This window comes from Silurus aristotelis (genome assembly GCF_946808225.1).
Source record: "Silurus aristotelis genome assembly, chromosome: 23".
Classification (NCBI taxonomy): domain Eukaryota; kingdom Metazoa; phylum Chordata; class Actinopteri; order Siluriformes; family Siluridae; genus Silurus; species Silurus aristotelis.
The window spans coordinates 10,648,565-10,675,131 of NC_139596.1; the positions used below are offsets into that span (position 1 = coordinate 10,648,565).

The following is a 26,567-nucleotide window of genomic DNA, read 5'->3' on the forward strand; positions in this document are numbered from 1 at the left end:
ACAGCTCAGTTCATTTCAAAACAGCATTCGATTTCACGCTAAAATAGATCTCAGCCTTTTGTATCTTGTGTATTAACCATTTTCATTATTCTTTATATTTCATATTGCAATATACTTCCTATTCTACATACAGACTATATAGTCCAAAGTTTGTGGACACCCAACTATCGCACTCACGTGTGCTTGAGCCCATTCCAGATTTAATCATAGTGCTTGTATAATAACTAACAGTCTTCTGGGAAGGCCTTCCATTAGATTTTGGTGTGGGACTATGGTGTTTCAGTCACAAGGACATTATTAAGGTCAGGCATTGATATGATTCCAAAGATGTTCAGTGTGGTTGAGCTTTGCACTTGAGTCCTTCCACTTCATTGTTGGCAAACTATGTCTTTATAAAGCTCACTTTATCACAGTCTAACAAGTTTGGGTCTCATACAACTAATAATATGTAAGGCAATAGGTATACTCCAGAGGCAGTCTAAACAATGATGTGCTTCTAACATTCTGTCAACAGTTTGAGGAACAACCACACATGGGTGTGATGGCTATGTGTCCACATACTTTAGGCCATGTAGTGTACACCATCATTTAGTTATTCATTATATATCAAATTGTTGTCATGATTACTGTATATATTATCTACTGTTGACTGCTAGATACAAATTTAGTATTTTTACATGTCTACTCACACATCACTGGTTGGCACATTAGCAAACATTTTGCACTGTCTTGCAAACTGTTTTAATTAATTAAGTTTTTAAAATGCCATTAAGTAAAAGAATATAAATTGCTAAGAAGTACAATGGCAAAAATACATACATATACATACACAATTTATAAAGAACAGTGATTGGAATGTTCAGCAAATAAAGCATACAAACTAAAAGTCATTAAATACTTTACATCCAATACATACATCAATGTATACATACTGTAGATACAATATACAGTAAATTACCAAATCATTTTTACAATTTAAAAGCTTGAACCAGTTTAAATTCTATGTCCGTGTTTTAAAACTCCTGCCCATGATAAGAAACCTGGCACTTGAAGTACAGAACATGAGCTGGTCCAAAAAAATAAAACTGTCTTATTACAGATTAAAGTAGAAAGTTAAACTCCCATGATCTTACATGCAGTGCCAACAAGAATAGATTGTCTATTTTTTGTTAGAAGTGGACAGTGAGGAAAGGACAATACAATAATAAAAGAGCAGAAATTTGCCTTAGGCAGAGTATATATTTGTGAACTGAAGTCACTGTGATCTCAGTAGGAGCTAAAGAAGGACAGGAGTGGATCATTCTTGTCATAAAACACATGCTGGCACTGACATTCATCATAAACCGCTGTTTTAATATCTGACGGTAATGGTGAGGATTTCACGGCTGCCGGTGTCAGATAAGAGAGGAGCTTTTGTCCTCTCACTTTGTCATTGCAAGATTGGTGTCACCACGAACCAAGACTGGTAAAAAAAAAAAAAAAAAAAACATTCTCCAGACAATCTCCAGAGAGTGACTGACAGACAGACAGACTAACAGAGAGATAGAAAAAGAGATGACGAAGCATAAAATGAACAGACTCAGACTGAAGGGCAGATATATCAGCACAAGGCTCTAACAAACCCACAGAGTAGAGAGAATCTTTAAAAAAAAAAAAATGAACGGAAAACATGAGAGTGAAGAACGTAACTGTTGTGGAGTATGGCAATTCCTGCTCATGTGAGAATTTGCTAAACAAATTGCACAAATGAACCAAAATGATCAAAAACCTTTTTTCGCTTCTATTAAGGCTGAATGGCAATGAATGGCACCAGAAGCAACAACCATGCAGCATTCTTACTAGGAGGCCTTAGGAAATGCTGATGCAGTGAAAAGACCACCCAGAAAACACTGACAGGTCTATTACTTAGAGACATTATGCGAGCTGAACAATGCACAGCATGTAACTGGATAATGATACCGAAACAGCAACCAACAGCAACCCTACATATTACATACATATAACACTCTGTATCTTTAATAGGAAAAATCCACCCTAAACAAATGAACCCATTATCTTCAGTAGTGCTCAAGATTTCTTTTGTGATGCTGACCCTTTAAGTTTCATTGTCATATTAGTCTACATTTCTCACATTGACATTCAAATATCATTGTTCTCTCATTCCTCATCTATACACTCTGCCCAAACAGACAGGATCCAAAGTTTTCGGGTACTAATACAGACAATTTTCAAAACCTGACCATTATTGTTTATGTATAAATATATGCTGACTGCTATAAAGCATCGTGATCATGCTGCCACTGTACAGTACCCTTGTAACATCATTGTGGTGGAAAATGCCTAGAAATATTACAAGAAAACCAAAAATATTAACAAATCAACTTACTGCTTTTAAAATTATAATGGCATTTATGAATGCTATTTTTTTCAAAGTGTAGAGTATTGAAAGAAATTATACAATGTAATATAATCTATTCAATCAAAAATCATTTCCTGTCATGATGAGAACACTTCGACACTAGCATTTGGGATCATTTTCTGCTGGGAAAATCTGTTTATTTTAAAACTGTGGATGGATTTGTATGCATTTTGGCTCTCCTGCTTCTTTGCCTCTTTTGAAATATTCATAAAACCTAAACCAGTTTGTGTGTTCCCATTATTACACACGTACAGTTGTTAAATTTATCATCAAAACCAAAATGGAAAATGCAGATTTGGATGTTTTATTCTGAAATATACTTCGACTTTTCGACAGTTACAGCTATCTGTCAAACTTCACTCTGGTCTGAAATAGCTAAATCGTTTGTTTATTTATTTGTTTGTTTGTTTGGGGTGTTCAGCTCAAAAAAACAACCTACATCATGCCATGGTGGCTATACCTACATCTTACTCTCCCATTTTTCATAAGTGAACTCTGAGGGCTGCTTTAAATATCTGTAAAATACTGAATGTGGACTAGCGCAGTTCATGGCATGACACACCCAAACACATTCATCAGTCGGAGTTGTACATAGCCATGTGATTCATGAGCAGTAAATAATAGATGGATATACAGAATAGTCCTTGACTTCAGTTTGAGAGTCAAATCTGAGTATTATAAATCTAGCATTCCTGCATGGAGAGCCAAAATCTACAAACAGTATTTCTTAGCATTCTAGAATTCTCACATCCTGTAGAGAAGAATTCCAATTATAGAGATTCTTCATGTTTACCAAAGGAAATATAGTTAATCTTCGACAATCTTTGACATTTTCCACAATCGTTCAATTACTTTTTGTTTATTATGTCCATCCATCCATCTTCTCCCGCTTATCCGATGCCGGGTCGCGGGGGCAGCAGTCTAAGCAAAGATGCCCAGACTTCCCTCTCCCTAGACACTTCTTCCAGCTCTTCCGGGGGGACACCAAGGCGTTCCCAGGCCAGCCGGGAGACATAGTCTCTCCAGCGTGTCCTAGGTCTTCCCCGGGGTCTCCTCCCAGTGGGACGCGCCCGGAACACCTTCCCAGGAAGGCGTCCAGGAGGCATCCGGAACAGATGCCCGAGCCACCTCAGCTGACCCCTCTCGATGTGGAGGAGCAGCGGATCTACTCCGAGCTCCTCCCGAGTGACTAAGCTTCTCACCCTATCTCTAAGGGATCGCCCAGCCACCCTGCGGAGGAAGCACATTTCGGCCGCCTGTATCCGGGATCTTGTCCTTTCGGTCATGACCCAGAGCTCATGACCATAGGTGAGAGTAGGAACGTAGATTGACCGGTAAATCGAAAGTTTCGCCTTGCGGCTCAGCTCCTTCTTCACCACGACAGACCGGTACATCGACCGCATTACTGCAGAAGCTGCACCGATCCGTCTGTCAATCTCCCGTTCCACCCTTCCCTCACTCGTGAACAAAACCCCAAGATACTTAGAAGTATCTGTTTATTATGTTTACATTTTAATTTATTTGCTTATATCTACTGCATGTGAGCGGTTGAGGCTTGAGCTCAGAATTGGTATTTTCTTCTTGTGCATTTCCTCTGGCTCCTCTGGGTGCCTCCCACTGCCCAAAAGAATGCACATTATCTGGTTGGCTAGTCCAAATCGCCCAGTGTTGGGAAAATGTGTGAACATTTTCATGCGATGAAATATTGTCTCACACCGAACTGGCCAAGTGCCTGAACAGGATAAATAACCGGATGAATACTGAATGAATTCATGAATGAATGAATGAGTGTTTGCACTCGTGATATTTACTCCATAATCAAGATTCAAAGTAAATGACGATCAAATTCTTTATGGGGAAACAATGGATATTTTTACAAAAGAGAGATTTTTAATATTTTGTAAATTTTTTTACGACAGTCCTATTACCCTTCTATTATAAATGTATTTATATATTACGTCTCTTACATTTTTGACTGGTCACTGCTAGCCTGCATGAATGGGTTAAATTCAAATCAAAATAAATAAATAACAAGTCAGCTAGTAATAATGTTGACATGAAAATCTATTGGGTATGGATAGTTTAAAGTTAATAATATTTAAAAATCAATTATATTTGAGTCAACCACATTTACAATAAACAAACATACATCTGTGTTGAGGATATCCATGGATTTTTTTCTCAGTCCACTAACAAAGAAATTTGGAATGCTAAAAAGTTTTTGGAACTGGGATGAGCTGAAAAACTCCATTATAAACTATAAGTTCTATGTGGTAAAATCTATTTATTTGTCTTTAAATTCTACCAATTCAATCAGTTAATTTGCATTACTATCGCACAATTGACCATGAATGTGATCTGCATGTAACCGGATTATTTAAGAATGAATTCAATACACTTTTCTCTTGAAGTTCTAACAATGAAATAGAATAAAACAAGCACTACCCAAAAAGAATGCAATCACAAGCCACAATCAAAAGGGATTAAATTTTAATTATTACAAGCACAAGTAGTAACCATTTTCATTAACCGAATTAACCTGACAATCGAAGGCTCAATAATGCATTACAGAATGTGGCAAGAGCAAAGCGCCATTAAGCTATTATCCTCATGCAGATTCAATGTTGAGCATTAATTCTAAGTGTGTTGAAAGGAGTCAATCAAATGGCCATGAGAGATGTGTGAAATGTTAAATGTGGCACATGTGAACTGAATTGAAAAGATGACAGCTTCATAAGAACATCATAAAAACATTTCTAGACACAGAGTTTCATACTCTTACTATTTGAGATCAAACCAGGCATCTCGATCATTCAATCCTTTTTCTAGGAGCTAGAGCATAATAGGAATAGATTTTTGCTATAACCAAAACATTGAGCTGTGACACCACCCTAAAGGCTAACACTGGCTATGCACAGCTCCTGTTGCATATTCCCTCATGTTCCCTGTGACCAATTAGCACACATCAAATCACATAGCAGCTCATGTGCCACATGGCAGCCTTAGAATATTTAGAGATGTTCCAAATTGCCGATCCAGATTGAAGGTTGTTTTTGAGAAAGGTCAATATTTTGTTTTCATTTTAAACATGTGAATGGGCATGCATGAGAACTGATTTGTGCTTTAGAGATTTAATTTTTTTTTTAATTATTTATGCAATATGTGAACTCAGAAATGTTGTTAATCTTTGTTAATCCTACAAACTTTAAATTTTTACATCTGCTTTCAGTATTAAGTGACAGAATTTACTGAACTAGAGATAAAACAATAAAATGGACAAATCTTCGGTGTACAACTATACCTACTGCAAAGACATGTATTGATTAGAGACCCTGGTTTGAAGTGGTGAAGCACTGTGTATTTTATGTTGTGTCTGAAACCAAGGTTAGACCTTACAGCACTTCAAAATCTGTGTGTGTGTGTGTGTGTGTGTGTGTGTGTGTGTGTGTGTGTGTGTGTGTGTGTGTGTGTGTGTGTGTGTGTGTGTGTGTGTGTGTGTGAGAGTTATAGCGAGAGGATTAACTTAGACGAGAGAGTAAGATAATCCACACAGTCAGTTGACATGCTCATGCTCAGGGTCAGGTAAACAAGATGCCACCAGCAGGAGTCATGAAAGTGAATTAACCCACTGTTCCTCAATGGCCACACACTCGGTTATACAGCGACGATGACACTGAGACTGTTCACATTTACATAAATGAACTCCTTAAGGGTATTTATGGATTAATGGTTGTGGCTTTCTTAAGGATTTCCAACAGCTCTGAAATCCACCTGGGGGAAAGAACAGGTGGTGTGAGAGATGGCTATGTAGGAAAGGATTTCACTGAGATGAGCAAAACAAAAAACATTACTGATGGTACACATTGCAAGAAGCAAATACTTGTGTCCTGACATGCAATACGGATCTTTCTTTTTCTGCGCTGTTATACTGATCAGCCATAATATTACACAACTACTGAGAGGTAACGTGCATAAGGTTGATTGTCTTGTTACAATGGGGTTCGGATATTTGTTCAGCAGTTGAACAGTCAGTTGTCGAAGTTAAGGTATTGGTAGGAGTATAAGTAGGCAAGTGTAAAAGACTTTGACAAGAGCCATATATGTGATGGGTCAGAGTGTTGCCAAAACTCCAGGTTTTGCGTAGTGTTGTTTTTTAGTAATCAGTAGATAGTACCTAACAAAGTGGTCCAAGAAAGAATAGCAAATGTATATATTTCCCACTGTTGCCGTAAAAATATTTAAGTATATATAATATAGGCATTCATTCAGTTTTATTAAGTGCTTTATCCTGGTTAGGGGCATGTGAATCTGCACTCTGTCCTAGGAACAGGGAGGACATACTAAAACTAGTCCACAGGGACTCAGTCACACACCCATACTGCAGATTAACTAAACATGTAAAGAAAGGTTTAAATGAAGCATTATAAAACATGCTTCACGAAAATCATTTTTTGAGTAGGATTTTGTGAGATATTTTACATATAATTCATGTTGATTTTAAGTTTATTGGTGCAATTACATTGCAGGGAAAGCAACAGATTTTATACATACATTAGCTCTAATTTTCTACAGAGACAAGTAAAAATAATAATGTCAGCATTATGCAAATGATAAGCACCAGGTAGAGGTCTGTTAGATTACTGAATGTGATTTGGAAAAAGTGTTCTCAAGCTGTATCATGCCTGCACTCATAATCAGGCCACACAATGAAATTAGTACAAGATGGATGAGTAGAGAAAAAACTCATAATAATATACTCATAATAAAGATACTCATAATAATTAGTTTCCTTAATTTCTTGTACACAACAAGCCCTTCACTTGCCTTGTCTATTACTTTTCTCTAAAAAATAACTTTATCTACTATTTATATACTATTTATATTTATATACTATTTACTATTTATAAGTAATACACTTCTGGCCAAATAATAAGCCCTAAATAGGAAAATTGTTGACCTATTTCTAGCTTTTCTACAAAAAGGTTCAGTGTACCAAAAGAAAAACAAGTAGAGGATCTCTAAGGAGTGTATTTGTTTAATTCTTGCTCATTTTCTGACCAATTATTTGTTATTATTACCATTTCAAATTTTAACAGCATATTACGTGCCATACCAGGTACAAAATTATTCTGGAGCACCGCTACACCACAATAAAGCACATCGCTCCATCCGCAAAGCTGCTTTAGGACTCTCTGACCACAGCCTGGTTCATCTTCTCCCAACATACATTCAAAAACTTACATCTGCAAAGCCTGTAGTAAGGACTGTTAACAAATGGACAAATAAAACAGAGCAGGCATTAAAAGACGGTTTGACAGCACTGATTAGAGTGTTTTTGAAAGCTGCTGTCTCTGAACAGGATGAGCTCACAGACTTTGTAACATCTTATATCAGTTTCTGTGAGGATATATGCATTCCCACCAGGACAAATTTAATATACAACAACAATAAGCCATGGTTCACAGTAAGACTCAGACAGCTTTATCAGGCCAAAAAGGATGCCTACAGGAACAGGGACAAAATCTTGTATAATCAGGCCATGAACACACTGACAAAGGAGATTAGAGTGGCGAAGAGGAGCTTCTCTGAAAGGCTGGAAAATCAGTTTTTAACCAACGACCCTGCTTCAGTGTGGAAAGGCCAGAAAGACATCACAAGCTACAAGACACCATACCCCTGATCTGTAGGGAGTCAACAACTAGTTGATGAACTGAATGAGTCACACACTTTCTGAACATCTCACCACTCAACAAACCCCAATCAAGCAATAGGCAACCCCCCACCCCCCCTTTTTTTGTTTTTTGTTTTTAATTAAGATCAAGGTCAAGATGATGTGTGTCAGTTCTTTAGGAAACAAAAATAAGGAACGCACCAGGACAAGACAAAATTTCACCAGCATGTCTAAGAACCTGTGCAGACCAGCTGCCATCCATCTTTTCACAGATCTTTATTAGATCACTGGAACTATGTGAAGTGCCTGCCTGCTTTAAACATTCCACCATCATCCCCATTCCAGACAAACCCAAAAATCACTAGAATTAATGACTACAGACCCATTGCCCTAGCATCTGTTTGAAAGACTTGTGTTGGTTTATTTGAAGGACACTACTGAAACCTTGCTGGACACCATGCAGTTTGCTTACCGAGCAAACAGGTCTGTGGATGATGTGGTGGACATGGGACTGCACTTCATCCTGCAACATCTGGACAAACCGTGGACTTATGTGAAGGTCCTGTACATGAACTTCAGTTTGGCTTTTGATACCATCATCCCAACACTCCTCCTGACCAAACGATCCCAGCTCTCTGTTTCTAGTTCTATTTGTCAGTGGATCACCAGCTTTCTTACAGATAGGCAACAGTTAGTGTGACTGGGAGAATTCATGTCAAACAGCCGTACTATCAGCACTGGTGCCCCCAGGGATGTGTTCTTTCCTCTCTGCTCTTTTCCCTGTACACCAAAGACTGCACCTCTACAGACCTCTCTGTCAAGCTCCTGAAGTTTGCAGACAACACTACAGTCATCAGTCTCATCAATAATGGTGACGAGTCTGCATACAGGAGCGAGGTTCAGCAGCTGGCTTCCTGGGCAGTCATAACCACCTAGAGCTTAACACACTCAAAACAGTGGAGATGGTCTGGTTTGACTCGGCTAAAAAAACAGACATTGGAAGACTACAGAGGACGGTTCAAACGGCTGAAAGGATTATTGGTGCTCTTTTGCCCATTTTTCAAGAACTGTTTACATCCAGAGTGAGAAAAAGGCACAGAAAATCACTCTGGATCCTTCACATCCAACCATGCTTTTTGAACTTTTGCCGTCTGGCCGACTCTACAGAGATCCAACCACAAAGACAGTCAAGCACAAGAAAAGTTTCTTTCCCCAGGCAAGCTACCTCATGAACACTTAAATGCTCTCCCTATTGTTCAATAATTAAATATATATGTGCAATACCATTCTGACTCAGGACATGCAGAGAGATGTGACATTACACAGCAGACAAAATGAGTGAGTTCTTTAATCCAGGGGATTTGGCAATTCTGTACAGCTGTAGTTTATACTCCCCTGGTGGAAGCACCCTGCCTCTGTAGTTTAGTAAGCAGTGGGATCCAGAAACACTGCATTTACAGCACTGAGTAGTGTCATGTCACAGATACCACAGTATGTGTGAAAGTCTGTAAAACTCTGACAGATGTGTCTGCATCTGGAGTCTGTGAAACAGGCAGAAAATCTGATTTAAAGCAAATATCACTGTACCTCTAAAACAATAATATTTTTTAACCCTTTAAACTTATATACTGTAGACATTTTAGTGGTGCTAATTACTTACTCTAATATTGTGTTTATTAAATGTAAATTTACATGGCATAATAGAGCAGTGGTTAGTGTTGCTGCGTCACAGCCCAGGGTTTCCGGTTTATTCCTTAGTTTTGTGTACTGTCTGTGAGGAGTTTCTGTGTTCTCCATTTGTCAGGATGGACAAATTCTCTGGTTTCCACTATACAAAAAATGGCAGAATTGCACCCAAATGTGAATGTGCGTAAATGGTGCCCCAGACAGGGTCTATTCCCACCACACATCAAGTGTACCCAGGATAGGCTTTGTTTCCACTGTGACCTGCCCAGGATGAAGCTTTTACTGAAGATGAATAAAATAATAAATAGCATAATAGACTTTTTTTTTTTTTTTTATTAAATCCATATATATCATTTGCTTTTAGTTTTTTGGTGTATTGCAATTTTCTCCATTTTCTTTTTTTTATTTAAAAATGGTATAACTTAGAGAAAATATTCATTTCAGCAATAAATGTAGCTTTCAGGACTATTCTCAGTATAAAATATCAAAATGTCACCATATGAAAGGATTTCCCAGGTCACCACACATTTACCAATAAATAAAATTTTAGATTTTGTGAAAACCTCTTGAGAATAGTTTTTTTCTTTCTACATATGAATAACAAAATGCAGGTATTTGCAGTATCAGCATCCATCAAAAACTGGGTTTCACTGGATGTGTAATTCGCTTGTGCTGGGGTATCATGGCTATTAAATTGTGACCATCTGTTTATTTATTAATTTTTTTTAAAGAGTAAATTGTAAAGTAAAATTTTTGCTAATTAAACTTCAGTGAATCTGAGATGAGATTAAATAGCTGGTTTCTGCTATCTGAGACATGAAGTGCTGAGTAAGACAGGAGACGAGACAACCGTAAACACTGCTTTTATGCGCATTCATTTTTCAGGCAGTCCTCAGTACGTGCGACTTGGGGACTGCAGGTCTGACACTGTGGTCAGCAGTACGAGAGCACCACAATGGACTGTGCTCTCTCCGGTCCTGTTCACCCAGTACACGTTGAACTTCCAATATAACTAAGAGTCCTGTCACGTGCAAAGGTTCTCAGAAGACATTGCTATTGTGGGCTGTATCATGAAGGGACAGAAGGAGAAGTAAATAAAATGAGTTTAGTGCTGACATTTCTCACTGTCTTTAACTGTATTTCTAACTGTACAATATGCACCTTAACACTCAGACTCATTAAAAAGTTTTTGCATAGACTCTTAAACTTTATTAACTTTACATTTTTAAAATGTAAATTTAAAAAATTTACTTTTTTAATTTAGTATTGTTTTAGCATTTATTTCATGCCTTATTGTTTGTGGATACTGCTGGAAGTTGTAAATTGATGAATAATTAGATGATCCATCCATCCATCCATCCATCCATCCATCCATCCATCCATTAATCTATCCATCCATGTTCTGAGCACATATAGCACTTTCCATAGCATGTTTCCATACTGTGTGTGTGTGTGTGTGTGTGTGTGTGTGTGTGTGTGTGTGTGTGTGTGTGTGTGTGTGTGTGTGTGTGTGTGTGTGTGTGTGCGTGTTACAGGTAGTAAAGGGGGCATGTGATGTGGATAAAAATCATTTTCAAGTGGGGCGTGTGTGTGTGTGTGTGTGTGTGTGTGTGTGTGTGTGTGTGTGTGTGTGTGTGTGTGTGTGTGTGTGTGTGTGTGTGAGTGCAGAAGAAAGTGAAAGAGTAGTGAGAAAAAAACTTCAATTTTTCTGCACATAAAAAGCATCAATCAGTAACTGAATATCCCTGTGTGTGAGACAGACAGAAAGCATCCCTGTGTGTGAGACAGACAGAAAGAGAAAAAAAAAAAGAAAGAGAAAGAAAATAACTAGTTTAATGCATTTTAATGTATGTTCGTGTGTGTGTGTGTGTGTGTGTGTGTGTGGGTCAACAGAAGAATAGGAATATCTAACAGTTTTGAATTTGATAGAAAATTTGAATAGTTTCAACATGGGAAATTTCTTTTTTTCTTTTCTTTCTTTTCCTATATTATTGTTTTACAACAATGATAGAAAAAGACAAATGTGTGTGTGTGTGTGTGTGTGTGTGTGTGTGTGTGTGTGTGTGTCTTGCGCCACACTGCATACAACTGCAGCTTCTTTCCAATCAGCATTCAGCCCCATGCTGCTCCCAGCGCATAAAAATAACTTCAGAAGCATCCCCCTCCTCCTCCTCCTCCTCCTCGTTCCAGCACCAAAGGCTTTTAAAAATACAGCAAATCTCATCCCCACCCTTAAATACCATCCAAACCTTAATCAGGCCCTTAACAACACCTTGCTCGAGTAGGTCTTCCTCTGATTAGAGGCCTTTCTTTCTTACTCTCTCTCTCTCTCTCTCTCTCTCTCTCTCTCTCTCTCTCTCTCTCTTTCTCTCTCTCTCTCTCTCGCTCTCTCTCTCTCTCTCCCTCCCCCATCTACACGTTTCCTACAATGCCACTCTGCTAGGATATATAATGAGAGAGATGAATAGTGTAGTATGGTGAGGAAGTCAGCTGCTAAATTGTCAGTGCTGTGTCCTGAGAGAGAACAGAGTGAAGGCGAAACAGTCAGTCCTCAGCAGCAGCGACCCCTACTGAGTGAACACCTGTTCCTGACCTGTGAGATACACAATACTGTACCAGAGAAGACATGACAGGGCAAAGGCACTGACCATGAGAGAGCTGCTGACTGGGTGCAACTAATGTATTGTCATGCAGTTCCTGTTACTCTTCTAGTTTTGCAGATATACTGTTTAAAACATGACTAACTTTCTTCATCAAATGTACATGATTTCAGTATTTAACATTGTAAGACAAAATCTTCAATAGATCTCTGAAGCCTGCAATACAATTCAGGTTTTTGAGTTCGATTCAGACCAAAATATGTCCAGATTTAGTTAGAAGATCTATAAGATAGGAAAGCTATGAAAAATAGATGGATTGAAAAATACTACTACTAATAATAATAATAATACATTCATAAATATAAACCTATATTTTTAAACAAAATTAAAAGAAGACTTACTTTAGTGCTTGCAGAGATTTTGTGCTTTGAAATAGCTTTTGAGTTCTGAGTTTATGTTTAATGTCATGAATATAAATACGCTAAATATGCCATTGTGGGAAGGTATATATTTTGATATATTCCTATATTCTAACACATTTACAGTAGCGTGCACTGCCTGCTACACTATATGTCTATGTACACTGTAAGCAACACCCAACACCCAACATTCCATGACACATGGAACATCCCATTTCAAAGTTTTTCTGCTACAGTATATTGGTATCCACCCCTCAGAGAAAGCTTTTCACAAGATTTTGACTCATTGCTGTGGGAATTTGTGCTGATGCAGCCATTAGTTTCGAATTTATTCCAGGTTATTCAATAGGGGTGAGGTCAGGGTTATGGTGAGGACATTTAAATAATTAACTCCAACCTTGAAAAACCATGTATTAATGGAACTCAATTTGTGCACCAAGGCATTGATGTGCTGAAACATGTTTGGACCACTTAGTTCCAGTTATACAAAATTGCAATGCATACAAAGACATACTAGACTGATGAGGGTGTTTACCATACTGCTGAAAAAGCACACATGCCATTCGTTCATTCAATCAACAGGCTCCCTTAGCTACTTACAGTATGTAAATTCAGTGAAAAAATAAATAAATGCAACTTGCTATGTTACTAAGAAATAATAAATTATAACCGCATCTGTAATGGGCACTTCAGTCTTCCACACAGACATAACAATAGTAACACAGAACTCAGTAAGAGTGACCATTGAATTCATGGTCACCTCTCTTACTGAGAGATTGCTCAGTGTGGCCGAGCAACCATCTCTTAGAAGAGTCCTAGTTGTGTCACACTTCTTCAATTTGAGAATTATGGAGTCCACTGTGCTCTTGGGAATTTCCAGTGCAGCAGTAATATTTTGTAGTGTTCCCCAGATCTGTGCCTTGTAACAATTGTGTCTTAGTTTGTTGTTCCAAAGGGTCTAAATACTTACATAATATTTCAGGAATTGGAAAAACGTTTTTTGGCATTTCTATAATTCTGTGTTCACTCTTTCACACAAATATATATATATATATATATATATATATATATATATATATATATATATATATATATATATATTGTGTGTTTTTTGTTTTTGTGTTTTTCCTTAGATTTTTGATGTACAGGCTATAATGGGTGTTTAATTATATATTAAATAATAGATTTTCTATGCACAGACATTAAACATAGTAAAGAACATTAAACAATGATCTGATGATCAAACCATAAGTGAGTGGGATAAAGCTTCACATCTACAGACACTTAACCCTACCGAACATGACAACACCACATTAGCATCCACTCTTTTAAAGTGACTAAACCTAATTACTCTTGTTTACATTTTCTGTTCAAAAAAGCGGGACGGGAGAAGAGAAAAACTGAGCTTTATGCATATTCATCAGCCTGTCGTGTGAGTGCTTTAAAGAGCACATAAGAATGACCCTCATTACAATAAGTCAGCGTTAATAGCTCGTAGCGCTGTCACATTTGTTAATGTCTGAATCTTAATTAATGAAATGAAAGGTAATCTCCTCTCGCTGCTATTTCCTGACTGTCGCAGAATACTTGATAGCTTCCTTGCTTTCCAGGATCTGCAAAGCTGGGCTCATTTGCAGGACTGCCGTTGTAATCATTAAGAAATGAGACTCATATTTTCTGGCTGCAGAATAATGGGGATAGACTGCCTACTGGGTTAAATGTGACAAAGTATATAATCTTCTTAATTCTGGAAAACAGCCAAAACTGTGTTTTGTCCAAAATGCAGTTTTTCTGCCAATAAATATTTCAAGATTATTTTCTTTTCAAATGACACAGAAATGCTAAATGTTTTATTTGGGCTACTTTCAAACCTAGACTTGGCTGTCTAACAGCAAAAATCACATTGTTTAGGAAACCATTTCAAAACACATTGGTAACTGTTGTGAAAGATTTTCAAATATCTTCGCAAAACAGATATAAACCTGATCATTTGGTTGGTAATCAGATCTCAGTTGACAAAACAGGGAGAAGCACTTTTATATTTAGATTTGAAGACAGCAAAAAATATTTCTCCACTCAAGGTTCTGTTACCTCAGGTGATGAGTGAGAGGCCAATGTAAATAATATGGATTAATTAAAATGAAATAATCTTTAAAACCGGCATTCAAAAACATTTTAAGGCACATTAACTCAAACATTATAACATTATTTCAATGGCGTGACTACACTCCATTTTATTTATTTCATATTTAAATTTAGAACTTGTAAACCAGTACTACATACCTTTTTCTCCATAGTTTTTTTTGTCTCGATTCTACTTTTCAAATCTGTCAGTAACTCAAAGTATTGGAAAAACTAGTATATGCAGTAAATTTGTCTATTTTGTTTATGTTTGATGGTAATGCAATTATTACATTGTGTGGTCAAACGTACAGTTATTCCAGCTGCATCCCGTGCTAACAAGTGATAAAATGCTTCAAATGCATAAAATGGGTCATACTGACCAGCTCAGGAACTTTAAGCATATCAGTTTTAAAATCCTTTTCCACAAGTCAGTTTGTGAACTTCCTGCCTTGATGGATTTGCCCTGGTCAACTCTAACCGCCATTATTGATACACTTCTGGAAGCTTCCAAGAGAAACAACAGCCGATCCACACGGATACAGACTACGCAAAACTCATAGAGCGGGGCCTCAGAGTGCTGAAGCATTTCTGTAGTGCATAAAAATGGCCTAGCATCTCTTACATCACTCACTACAGAGTTGCAAACTGCCTCTGGAAGCAACAATGGCACAAGAAGTGTGTTTCCGGAGCTTCACGAAATGGGTTTCCATGGCCGAGCAGCTGCACATAAGCCTAAGATCAATATGTGCAATGACAAGTGTAGGCTGGAGTGGTGTGAAGCACGCCACCACTCGACTCTGGAGCAGGGGAAACGTGTTCTCTGGAGTGACAAATCATGCTTCAATATCTGGCAGTCAGATGAGCGAATCTGGGATTGTCGGATGCCAGGAAAACACTACCTCCTGGAATGGATAGTGCCAACAGTGGAGGAGGTAGAGGAGGGAAAACAGTCTGGGGTGTTTTTTTTTTGGCTTGAGCTTTTGAATTCTAATAAAGACTAATGCTAATGCTACAGCAAACAAAGACATGCATGCAACTCTATGTTCACGGCAGTGACTCATATTAATACGCACTCAGTAGCTGTGATTGTCTAAGGTCCAGGCACTTATAGCAATATATAAATTAGGTTTTGAATTAGAAAAAAATTTTGAATGCAATGTTTAATTTTTGGATTAAGAATATGCTGAAACTAATGCTGGTTGTGCAAAAGAAAACCAAAAATACTGAAAAGGCATGACCTTATAAAAAATATTGAATATAGTCAAATCAATTAAATTTAAGCTCAAAATAGACTCGTTCTAGTTTCAGATCATTTTAGACAGATGTCTAAAAATTGTTTTAAAAATCTTTTATTTGGGTTAGTATAATCATATATTTGAGCATACTGAGAAATTTTTTTTTCACTTGGTAAGATAAATTGTGTGATTAACTGACACACAATTGAATGAATATATTAGAACAATACAGTATACAGTCACGAAAATGTGAAACCAAGTGAAAAGTTTGACTGCCACACATTAGATCCTACTGCTCAGAAAAAAGAGACCTTAGAGGTCAGAGAGACCTCATGATGATGTTGAGATGAGACAAATGCTGCCATTGATGAGACAAATATCCTCTGCACAAGGACTATTTCCCCTTTTCTGGAAATTGCAGCATTTTTTTTTTCAGCTTAAACCGCTGACATAAGGAAAAAGTACATTTACAGTTTTAGAACTGACATTAACTGTTGGAAAAAAACAAAACAAAGTGAGGCTTCTTTTTTTGCTTTTATGAGATAAAGAAGTATTTTCACACCAAGTCTTCCTGTTTCTTAGTGTTTCCCCACCCACAAAAAAGCTAATTTAAATTTTACACTTAGCACCAGGCTGATTTTTTTTTGCTGTACTCTCACATCCATAACAGTCTAAATGAGTGCACACTTTTTGAATAAATTCACTTCAAACTTCATTGCAATAAGTTCATTTAACAATCTGTATATTTAAATCACTCGAGCACTTAAGCTTCTTGACTACTCAATGAGCATAAATAAGTAGCTGTGATTTATATATTCGAGGCATATAAATGAATAATCTAAAAGCTTGTCTGTGATCAACATGTCCTTCAGCATGCTCTTTATAACTTTCAGTGGGTAATTCCCAGAGAAATCCCATAGGGGAAAGAGAGAGAGAGAGACTGACTGACAGACAGACAGATTTATGAGAGGAAAAAACCACATGACCATTCTGAAGACCATTCAGTTTCCAGAGGGCCCTTCAAAGTCTGTCTCAATCACTCTCCAAAAGAGTGCTTCGAGTGTCACCTTCCTCTGCGGATGAGAGACAAGCCAGTGAATGTGAGCTGCATACAGATTGAATGCAGTATAGCTGGCATTCACCCCTAGTGTTTTTTAAAGTCAACACGAGAATCTTGTTGTGAACACCTCTGGAGATAAAATTTCAAAGGAGTGATGATCACTGTGATCAGGTTCGTATCGATCCGACACTGCATGTCTTAAGTAATGCTGCTTTATGCGTATGAATTTGCAGCACTTTTTTTCCGCTCTTTGATGAAATGCATCAAGAATGCTTAGCTCAGCACTTTGGCTTGCGTATTTGGTTACTGAGGAAGAGAAGTGGCCAAAAGCTAACCGTGATGTGTGTTTCTTCTATCCTACTGTAATATTATCATCATTATCATCATTATCATCATCATTATTATATTACTATATTATTGTCCTTTTCCTCCTTTTGAATTCAGCAACGTTAGCATGTACAGAAGAATACATAATACATAGTTTTGATTTATATGTGATTAGTACCACACTGATCCAGCTATATTGAAGTAAATCATGACATTTGAACTTACCAGTCATTTTAATAGGAACATCTGGCAATCACAGAGCATCTGGCAGCAGAGCATTGTAGATACAGATCACGAGGTACAGTGAGATCTAAGTGACTGTGTGAAGGCCATTGGCAGAAATGAAATGTTGAATTATAAACTGTATAATACTAAAATTTATTAATTATGTATTATTTTTCATTTAAAAATAGAAATGGTAATAATCTAATGTCCAATATCGCTATACCAGCTATAAGCAATGTTGATAAAATGCAAATTTATCCTTGTTGCAGCGGGGGTGTGGCCGACCGCCGGTTAGTGAATGGAGGGCGAGGCCGGGAACAGGAAGGCATGGGAATGACACACCTAAGGGGAATTGTGACTAATTAATGTTCTCTCTCTTGCAGTGATCAGGGGAAGCGTATAAAGAGAAGCGAGAGGGTGTGCCAGGGTGTGTGTGTGTGTGTGTGTGTCTGCGAAAACAAAAGTTCTCTTTGTGTCAGCATTCATCTGGTTTCTGCAGTTTCCTCCCAATGTCCAGTGTTCTATTATTTATAAACAACTATGAAAGTTATTAGAAAATGTATTATGCTATTATATCAGTAACATACAGTCAGTATTTATTATTGAATATTTTTTCTTAGTCCCTTTTATGTAAGTGTTTTACATTTTCTCTCAACTGTACTCCAAAAATCTGTTTTCTAAACTAAGTCTCAAAAGTCAGTGTCATAGAAGGCAGTGCTTTCATATTTATGGGAAGGCACTTATAAGGAAACCTATCTGCAATGCGTCATGCTTCTGACAAGATACACTATATGAACACATATATTGGGACACCTGACCTTTCAAGATATATGTAGTTCTTTCCCAAACTGTTACCACACAGTTTGAGGTTTGAGAAAGTTCCCTCCACTTGAAGTAAGAGAACCATCTGTTCCAATATCTAGTGGAATATCTCAGAAGAATGGAGGTTTTCATAATTATAAATGGTAACCAAATGTATATAAAAACCTTATATGATGAATTATATTGTTGTGTCCACAAACTTTTATCCACAAACTGCATACACCGATCAGGCATAACATTGTGGCCACTGATCAGGCATAACATTATGACCGTCTGCTTAATATTGTGTTGGTCCCCTTTTTTGAGGCCCAAACTGTCCTGACCAATCGAGCATTAACAGCATTAAGTTCCTCAGCAATTTGTGCCACAGGAGCTCGTAAGTTGGATCGGAACACACAGGCCAGTCTTCGCTTTCATCAATGAGCCTCGGCCGCCCATGACCCTGTCACTGGTTGACCACTGTTCCTTCCTTAGACCACTTTTGACAGATACTGACCACTGCAGACGGAAAACATCCCACAAGAGCTGCAGTTTTGGAGATGCAATTTGGCCCTCGCTCAAATCCTTACGCTTGCTCATATTTTCTGCTTCTAACACATCAACTTTGAGGGCAAAATGTTCACTTGCTGTCTTTTTTTCATTTAAATATTTGTAAGTCAATGTGGAACAGACAGAACTCTTATAAATGAATGCATAGTCAGTAAGCTTTAAGCAGGCCATCTGAGATGATAGTCGCTTTGAATAAATTACCATATAATCCTACAATTTATTTAATAGGCTTTTCTGACAGTAGTGTGAATGCTGTACTTGACTTCAGCCTGGTGTTTATGGGACAGAGTGCACTACAACAAAAACCAAACATTCCAGCTTAATCACTTCAGAGACTCCAGACAGCTTTGCTCTTTTTTTTCATGAGTCTCAGCAAAAGCTTCCTGTCTTAAGAAACACAATCCATCTTGAAGCAACCCGGGTAATACTGCATGCTTATTACACGTCTGATCTGCCATTATTGACTCCTTCGAATTCTGTTGCCGTAAGCGAGATGCTATCTGCTTGGGTTCGGGAAACTGACGTGGCACATTAAATGAAAGATGCACAGCTGATGTAAGAAACCTAGAGTTTATGTTTATTATTATTATTATTATTATTATTATTATTATTATTATTATTATTATTATCATTATTATTATTATTATTATTATTAGTAGTAGTAGTAGTAGTAGTAGTAATAGTAGTAGTAGTAGTAGTAGTAGTAGTAGTTACAACAATAATAATAATTTAAGCTGCATTCTATGCTTTCTCACATTCTTTATGAGCCATACAATAATAGATGCACTGCAGCAGTTGCCTAATCAATAACAGAAAAGCACGGCGGTAAACTTTAGGCAAAGGAATTCAAGAGTGATTTGTAGTTTCATACATGACATATATTTTAACAATGGACAGTGGTGGAATTGCCTTACTCTAAGAGGAATGTTCTAGAAGAACAAAAGGGCAGAACTGTGTCCAAATGGTGTTAGCCAAATCTTTGGAGAAGGAGTGGCAAATATCAGGGTTAGATTTGGGCATTTTGTGGTATGTTATTGCATATTCTGGACAGGTTCAAGTTCATAGATCAGCTACAGTCTCAATTTCTGGTTGGTAGTTTCACTGTCAAATGAGTTGGGCCATTACAGGCAGCCTGTTGAAAGGCTTATTTAGAATTTGTAAAAGTGGCAATTTTTGACAAATATGGAGGAAAATCTAATTCGGTTCAAACTGGTCACAAAGTGTTTTGAGCATGTGTTGACCCAAAGAATTCATGTATGCCTGTTAAATTTTTGGGCACATGGTTCAAAAGGAATCAATGGAAAGAAACATAATTTAAATTTAGGCCCATTGGTAACAGCACTTGTTCCAAATTTGGTCAGAATGTTTCCTAAACCCCAATAAGTGTACCATATTTTACAACTTTTTACCAGACAGTACACCCTAACCAGAAGAAGAAAAACTTGAAAAAACTCAGATTGGCTTCATAAAACTGCAATCTATATTTGGTAAAAATGAGAAGTAAAAACTGTTTTTGGAAAACCCAATATAGTGAAAATGATCAATAAGAGACAACTATAGTGTCAGCCCACATGAGCACTTCCGGCATTGCCAACTCCACCACCAAGGAACTGCCCCCTTGCAACCTGCTACGCGAAAATGGCGTTTATCTTGCAGACACATATAAGGACGGCAGAAACCTCCAATCAGTGCCAGATTGTCTTCAAGGCTTGCCCTGAGTACTCTCCAGCATTTTTCCCTCAGTAACCAACCTGTTTCTGCCTGACTATTCTCACCGCCGGCCTCCCTACCACTCCTGTTTTCCCGACTCTTTGATCTGCACTATGGTTCTCAGCTCGGCTCTGCTCGCGCTTAACACGCTCTCTGCAGGCATGCAGGAAATCATGGGATTCTTGGGCACACATTTTGGTGACCGAATCACCACCGGTGCTCCGCCGCCTGTTGCCCTGGCCCTGCAGGCACCGGCCCCTGCTCCACCTACCGACACCTCGGCTTTGCGTGAACCTCAGCTCGCGCTGCCAGCCTGATTTCCAAGCAACCCAGACTCCTGCCCTTTTTTTTGTCATGCAGTGTGTTCTGATTTTTAGTATGCAGAACTCTCAATTTGGTGCGGAGTGCTTCAAGGTGACCTACATAATTTCCCTCCCGCTTTGGCCACTGCCTCGTACACAACCACCCACCCACCCAAACCCCAGCCGGTTGTCACTCCTAAGATCTCAGATTTAGCATCGGTTCCTAAAACCTATCATGACCTTGCGCCCATTTTTAGTAAGGCCTTGGCTACATCCCTGAACCAGTGCTCCCTAAACCAGTCCACTATGGGGCTGCTTGCATCAGTTTCAGCCCCAGAGGGATCAGCCATGAACCAGTATATTCAGGAGTCCCTGGCAGCAGGGATAATCCAACCATCCTCCTCCCCCAGCTGGGGCAGAGTTCTTCTTCATAGAGAAGAAGGATAAATCCCTACGCCCATGTATTGACTATCAGGGTCTAAACGCCATCACTGTCCAGAACCGTTACCCTTTGCCACTTCTAGCCTTGGCGTTCGAGCTTCTGCTTGGTGCCACGGTATTTACTAAGCTGGATCTACGCAACACATACCACCTGGTGCATAAAAAGGAGGGTGACGAATGAAAGACCACTTTCAATACCCCAGCCGGTCACTACAAGTACCTCGTTATGCCGCTTGGCCTTACTTACGTCCGGCAGGTGCGTCAGATCTTGGAGATCAAGAAGGGGCTCTATGTGAAACCCAAGAAATGTAAATGCCACACCTCACAAACCTTGTTCCTGGGATACCTGCTTTTAGCTGGAAACATCCAGATGGACCCTGCTAGGATCCAGGCCATCCGGGATTGGCCAACCCCCACCTCCCGCCTCCATCTACAAAGGTTCCTTGGCTTCGCCAATTTTTATCGATGCTTCGTCAGGGCTATAGTTCGGTGGCCGCACCCCTTCACCGCCTGACGTCCTTCCTCTGCTCGTTCCTTTGGGGCCCTGAGGCTGAGGAGGAATTTCTTGAGCTTAAGCGGCGATTCACTGAGGCACCCATACTCATCTTTCCCGACCCAGCCCGATAATTGGTAGTCGAGGTCAACGCCTCCGACGTAGGGGTAGGGGGAGTGCTCTCCCAGGTCTGTCCGAGGATAACTGTCTGCATCCTTTTGCCTTTTTTCCTGACGCCTTGGCTCCTCGGAACATAACTACCCAGTGGGCGAGAGGGAGCTCATTGCTGTCAAGCTGGCCTTGCAGCAGAAGAATGGCACCACTGGTTGGAGGGGGCAAAGATCCTCTTTCTGGTCTGGACGTGGTCACACCTCGCCATGTACTTTGTTACCGGGCTGCCCCCTTTGTATTGCAACACGGTCGTCATGACGGTCATTGATCGCTCTACCTAAGATGGCCCTCCAGCACATATTCCGCCTCGCCAGAGATATCGTCTCGGACCGCGGACACCAATTCTCTGCCCTGTTTTCGAGAGTTCTGACACCTTCTGGGCATCTCAACCAGCCGTTTATCCAGGTTCCACCCCCAGACGAGTGGACAAACCGAGATGCTCAACCAGGATCTGGAAACACACCCTCAGTAACCGACCTGTTCCCGTCTGACTATTCTCACCTCCGGCCTCCCGACCATGCCTGTTTTCCCGAATCTCTCGGCTCTGCTCTGCTCGCGCTCAACGCGCTCCGGTTCTTTGCTGCCGATCAATGCACTTCGACTTTCGGCTCAGCATTCTCGCAGCTCTCCCTGCTTCCGGCACAATTGCGGAATCTGCCTTGGATCCTAGACCCGACTGGCTGACATATAGTAAAGTTTGATTTACCCTGTGAATCAGTGAAGAGTTGAATCCTATTTCTACAACATTGTTTTACTAAGTTTATTTTGCAGGCATTTGGCCAAATTTGCTGTTGGTTGTATTGAGCACTTGAAGAGCATAAAACTAAATTGCTGTGAAGTCAGATTGCATTTAAAAGGAAATATCGGCAAAAGTATTTATAATACATCTTATTAAAGAACCTAATTTTAAACGAGTTTTACTGAAATAATACAAAAAAAAAATGCATAAGCTAATATGTATATTTTACACATTTTGAACATGCCTAATGTTCTGTGATTTCCTATTCCAGAGAACTGAGCAGGCAGCCAATGTAGCTTGAAAATAACTGCAATAATGTCCTCTGAATTTCTTTTCTTTGCTATGAACACAGACTACTGCATTCTGAAACAGCTGAAGCTTTACTTAAAGGCACAACTGGGCAGCTGTCCAGTCATACCTTGAAATACTAACCTATAGGAGCCAAATTCTCATTTTTGCTCTGCTTCTCAAATCAGTTTTAGTGAAATCTACATTCGAATCAGATGAAAAACCATCATCCACGGTTGGACAGAGATTATAGCTTTTAGGTCCACAAGAAAAACAAATCAGGCCGTCTTTTTACTAAAATGTTATAAAGTTGTAGTTGTGATCTTTCATCACATTGGTATTAAAGAGGGGAGCCTATCTTCGAGTGCTGCTGGGGAATGAGAGAAGTTGATGTGGAAGTTGTGGTCGCAGTGTGAACAGTGGAAAGATTTCAGTACTAAAGGCTTTTGGCGGGCTGCCAGGGCTGATCCCGAGGAATAGTGGAACAGCCAGGGGCAGCACAGCTCCAGTGATGAGAAAGAAAACAGATCCATGTTTACACACAGCTAAAAAGAAGGGCATGAGAAAAAAACAAAAAAAAAAAAACAAAGAGCAGAGCGAGGGAAAGAAAGCAAAATAAGACTAAAAAGGGGAATAGAGAAAGGTGAACGTGGAAGTCAGGTGAGGGTTTGACTGCAGAAAGAAAGACACAGAGAGAGAGAGAGAGAGAGAGAGAGAGAGAGAAAAAGAGAGAGAGAGAGAGAGAGAGAGAGAGAGAGAGAGAGAGAGAGAGAGAGACAGAGATGAGGAGAGATTAAATGGAATAAATGCAGAGACAGAGGGAGAAGCAGACAACAGAATGTAGAGCTCTCCCAGGAGAGAGGAAAACAATGGAATTACGCTACAGAATTCAATTTCTTTTTCTCTGTTCTCTACCAGCCATTGTAGTTTGTTTTTGTCTATGGAATCATATCATGAGACCTTCTGATATTCAATTTAGCTATTTATTCTGCACACTACTGAGCATAAAAAAACAAACAATTTAATCCTCTTTAAAAGAAAAAACCCAGAGGAGAGTCTTGCACATCAGTTCTCATAGCAATATTATAAATGCAAGATTAACACTGATCGTTATGGGGATGGAGCCATGTGGAGTAACAACCGTTAGAATGTTTCCTACTGACAGGAGTTAGAGCTCTTGTTGCATGTCAGACCCTTTTGAAAGCTCTGTGATATACCAACATTCTCTCTACTTTTGCCTCATGTGAGTTGGCAGATGTGGCCAGCTGTTTGACAGTCGGAGTGGAGTAGAGCTTGACCAAACAGACTCACAAGAAACAGAAAGGTCGTTGTGGGCCCTGCAGATGTAAACACAACGATGAAGCTACAGCTTCTTCTTTGACAAAGCTCAAGGCTTTTTTTTTTTTTTGCTTATCACCCACAATGGTCTTAGACAGCTCAGGGAGAACACTGGCTCCAGACTTGACAATCTGGTCAACGTGTGGAAAAAAAGATTGAAGTGTGATTTTCTGACTACTAATTTTACTGAGGCATTTGTTAGTATAAGAAGGTTAAGCTGGAATAGATGGTAGGGCTTTTAAGGGCTAGCACAAGCTGTTTGGGTTTGTTAAATAATCATTTGGATGTTATTTTATTTGCCTATATATTTGCAATAGATTAATATTTTACATTTAAAACAGCATTAAGTAGCATACAGAAGCTTGTCACCTGGAATAGTTTTCAATTCATAGGTGTACCTTTCCAAGAGTTCATTATTGACATTTGTTTTCTTCTTACAGTATTGTGCTTTAGACCATCACTTGTCTTGTGTAGAGGAAATTGTTAGTACAGAGTCAATAGCCCTATTAGTGCTACTCAGTGGCGGCTGTGCATTTGGTACCTGGGCCTTCAGTGGGGACTTACCCGACTTAATCCACCTCTTAATACCACCATCACGTCGCAATTATAGAAACCATCAATACTATACACAAAAGCAATATAACAACACATGGCATTACAGAGAGAAAAGCATTTCACATATAGAGGGTGAATACCAATTTACTAAAGCAAGAAACCCAGTTAAGACGGCAAACCTCTACACTACAACTGCAACTGTGCACCTACATCATCTGGAGCAGTTCAGAATCAATATTTGTCTAATAACATGACAAAAACTTAAAAAATGTAAATAAAATACAACAATGTTGGGCAGTAACGCGTTACTAGTGGGCGTGTCTCCGTTTATTCAGGTCTGTGCGGCAGTAATGGTGAGTCGAGTCGAGAGCAAGACGAGTTTCTCACAGTGGAAATATGCTCATTATTTCATTTTGGTTGAGTATAAAGACAAAAAATTTTAAGTCAAATGTAAGTTGTGTCTTTCTGGTTCGAAGCTTGTATCTACTGCAATAAACAGCAACTCCAATTTGTTGAAACACCTCCATGACCTCCATGCCTGAGAAGCTAAAAGCTAGAAGCTAACCCGGTGTTCTGTTCTACATTGTTGATAGTTTTCATACTTCAGCTGTGAAAGGAACATGTTTAAGAGCTCAACACAACAGCAGAAGCCACTTTAGTTTTTAATTGTGAATATATTATTTAGCTTGTTTTGTTATTTATTTCAGAAATCCTTGTGATATATTCAGTTTGTGCTGCTCTGACTTTAATAAAATAGTGTTTAAAAATGACATGTGTTTAAGTCAGTTTTGTGTTTGTGTAGATCATAACGCATAAAAGGGCATTAATGGGAACATTAAAGAACGTTCTTTAAAAAAGTAACTAAAAAGTTACTTTTAACGGTAACGCATTACTTTTTGGTGTAAGCAATCAACAAAGTAACGGAGTTACTTTTTGAATGAAGTAACGAGTAACTGTAACTAGTTACTATTTTTTAGTAACACTGAAATACAACCTACTCACCAGAGATGCAGACTCATAATTTGCACCGCTCCTCAGAGGCTGTAAGCCAGTGGTACCGCTCGTATTCACTGGTCTGGAAGTGGCGAACAAAATCTTTTTCGACCTCTACTCACAATGTCTAGCTTTTCTGGAAATTGGATTTTTAAATATGTCCGAGACCGAATCAATTTCTCTTCCTCCGTAGGCATAAAAAAAGTCGAACTCAGATCTATTATGTGTGCAAAGCGAATTTTAAATCTGATTAGTTAAAGAAACAGGTTATATTCCAAATGGTAAAAGGGCCTACAGGACAGACTTTGTAGGCCCTGGGCAGATTAGATTGACATGGCAGCACATAGAGGCTGAAATCTGATTGGACAAAAAATCTAACATCCACATACATGTACTGGAA

At 38.8% G+C, this 26,567-nt stretch overlaps 1 protein-coding gene across 3 annotated transcripts in view; it reads right to left on the reverse strand.

Annotated features, from left to right (window-relative positions):
- edil3a (EGF-like repeats and discoidin I-like domains 3a) overlaps positions 1 to 26,567 on the reverse strand; it is a 199,865-nt gene that overhangs the window by 83,258 nt on the left and 90,040 nt on the right. The gene's annotated exons all lie outside the window — the stretch shown is intronic.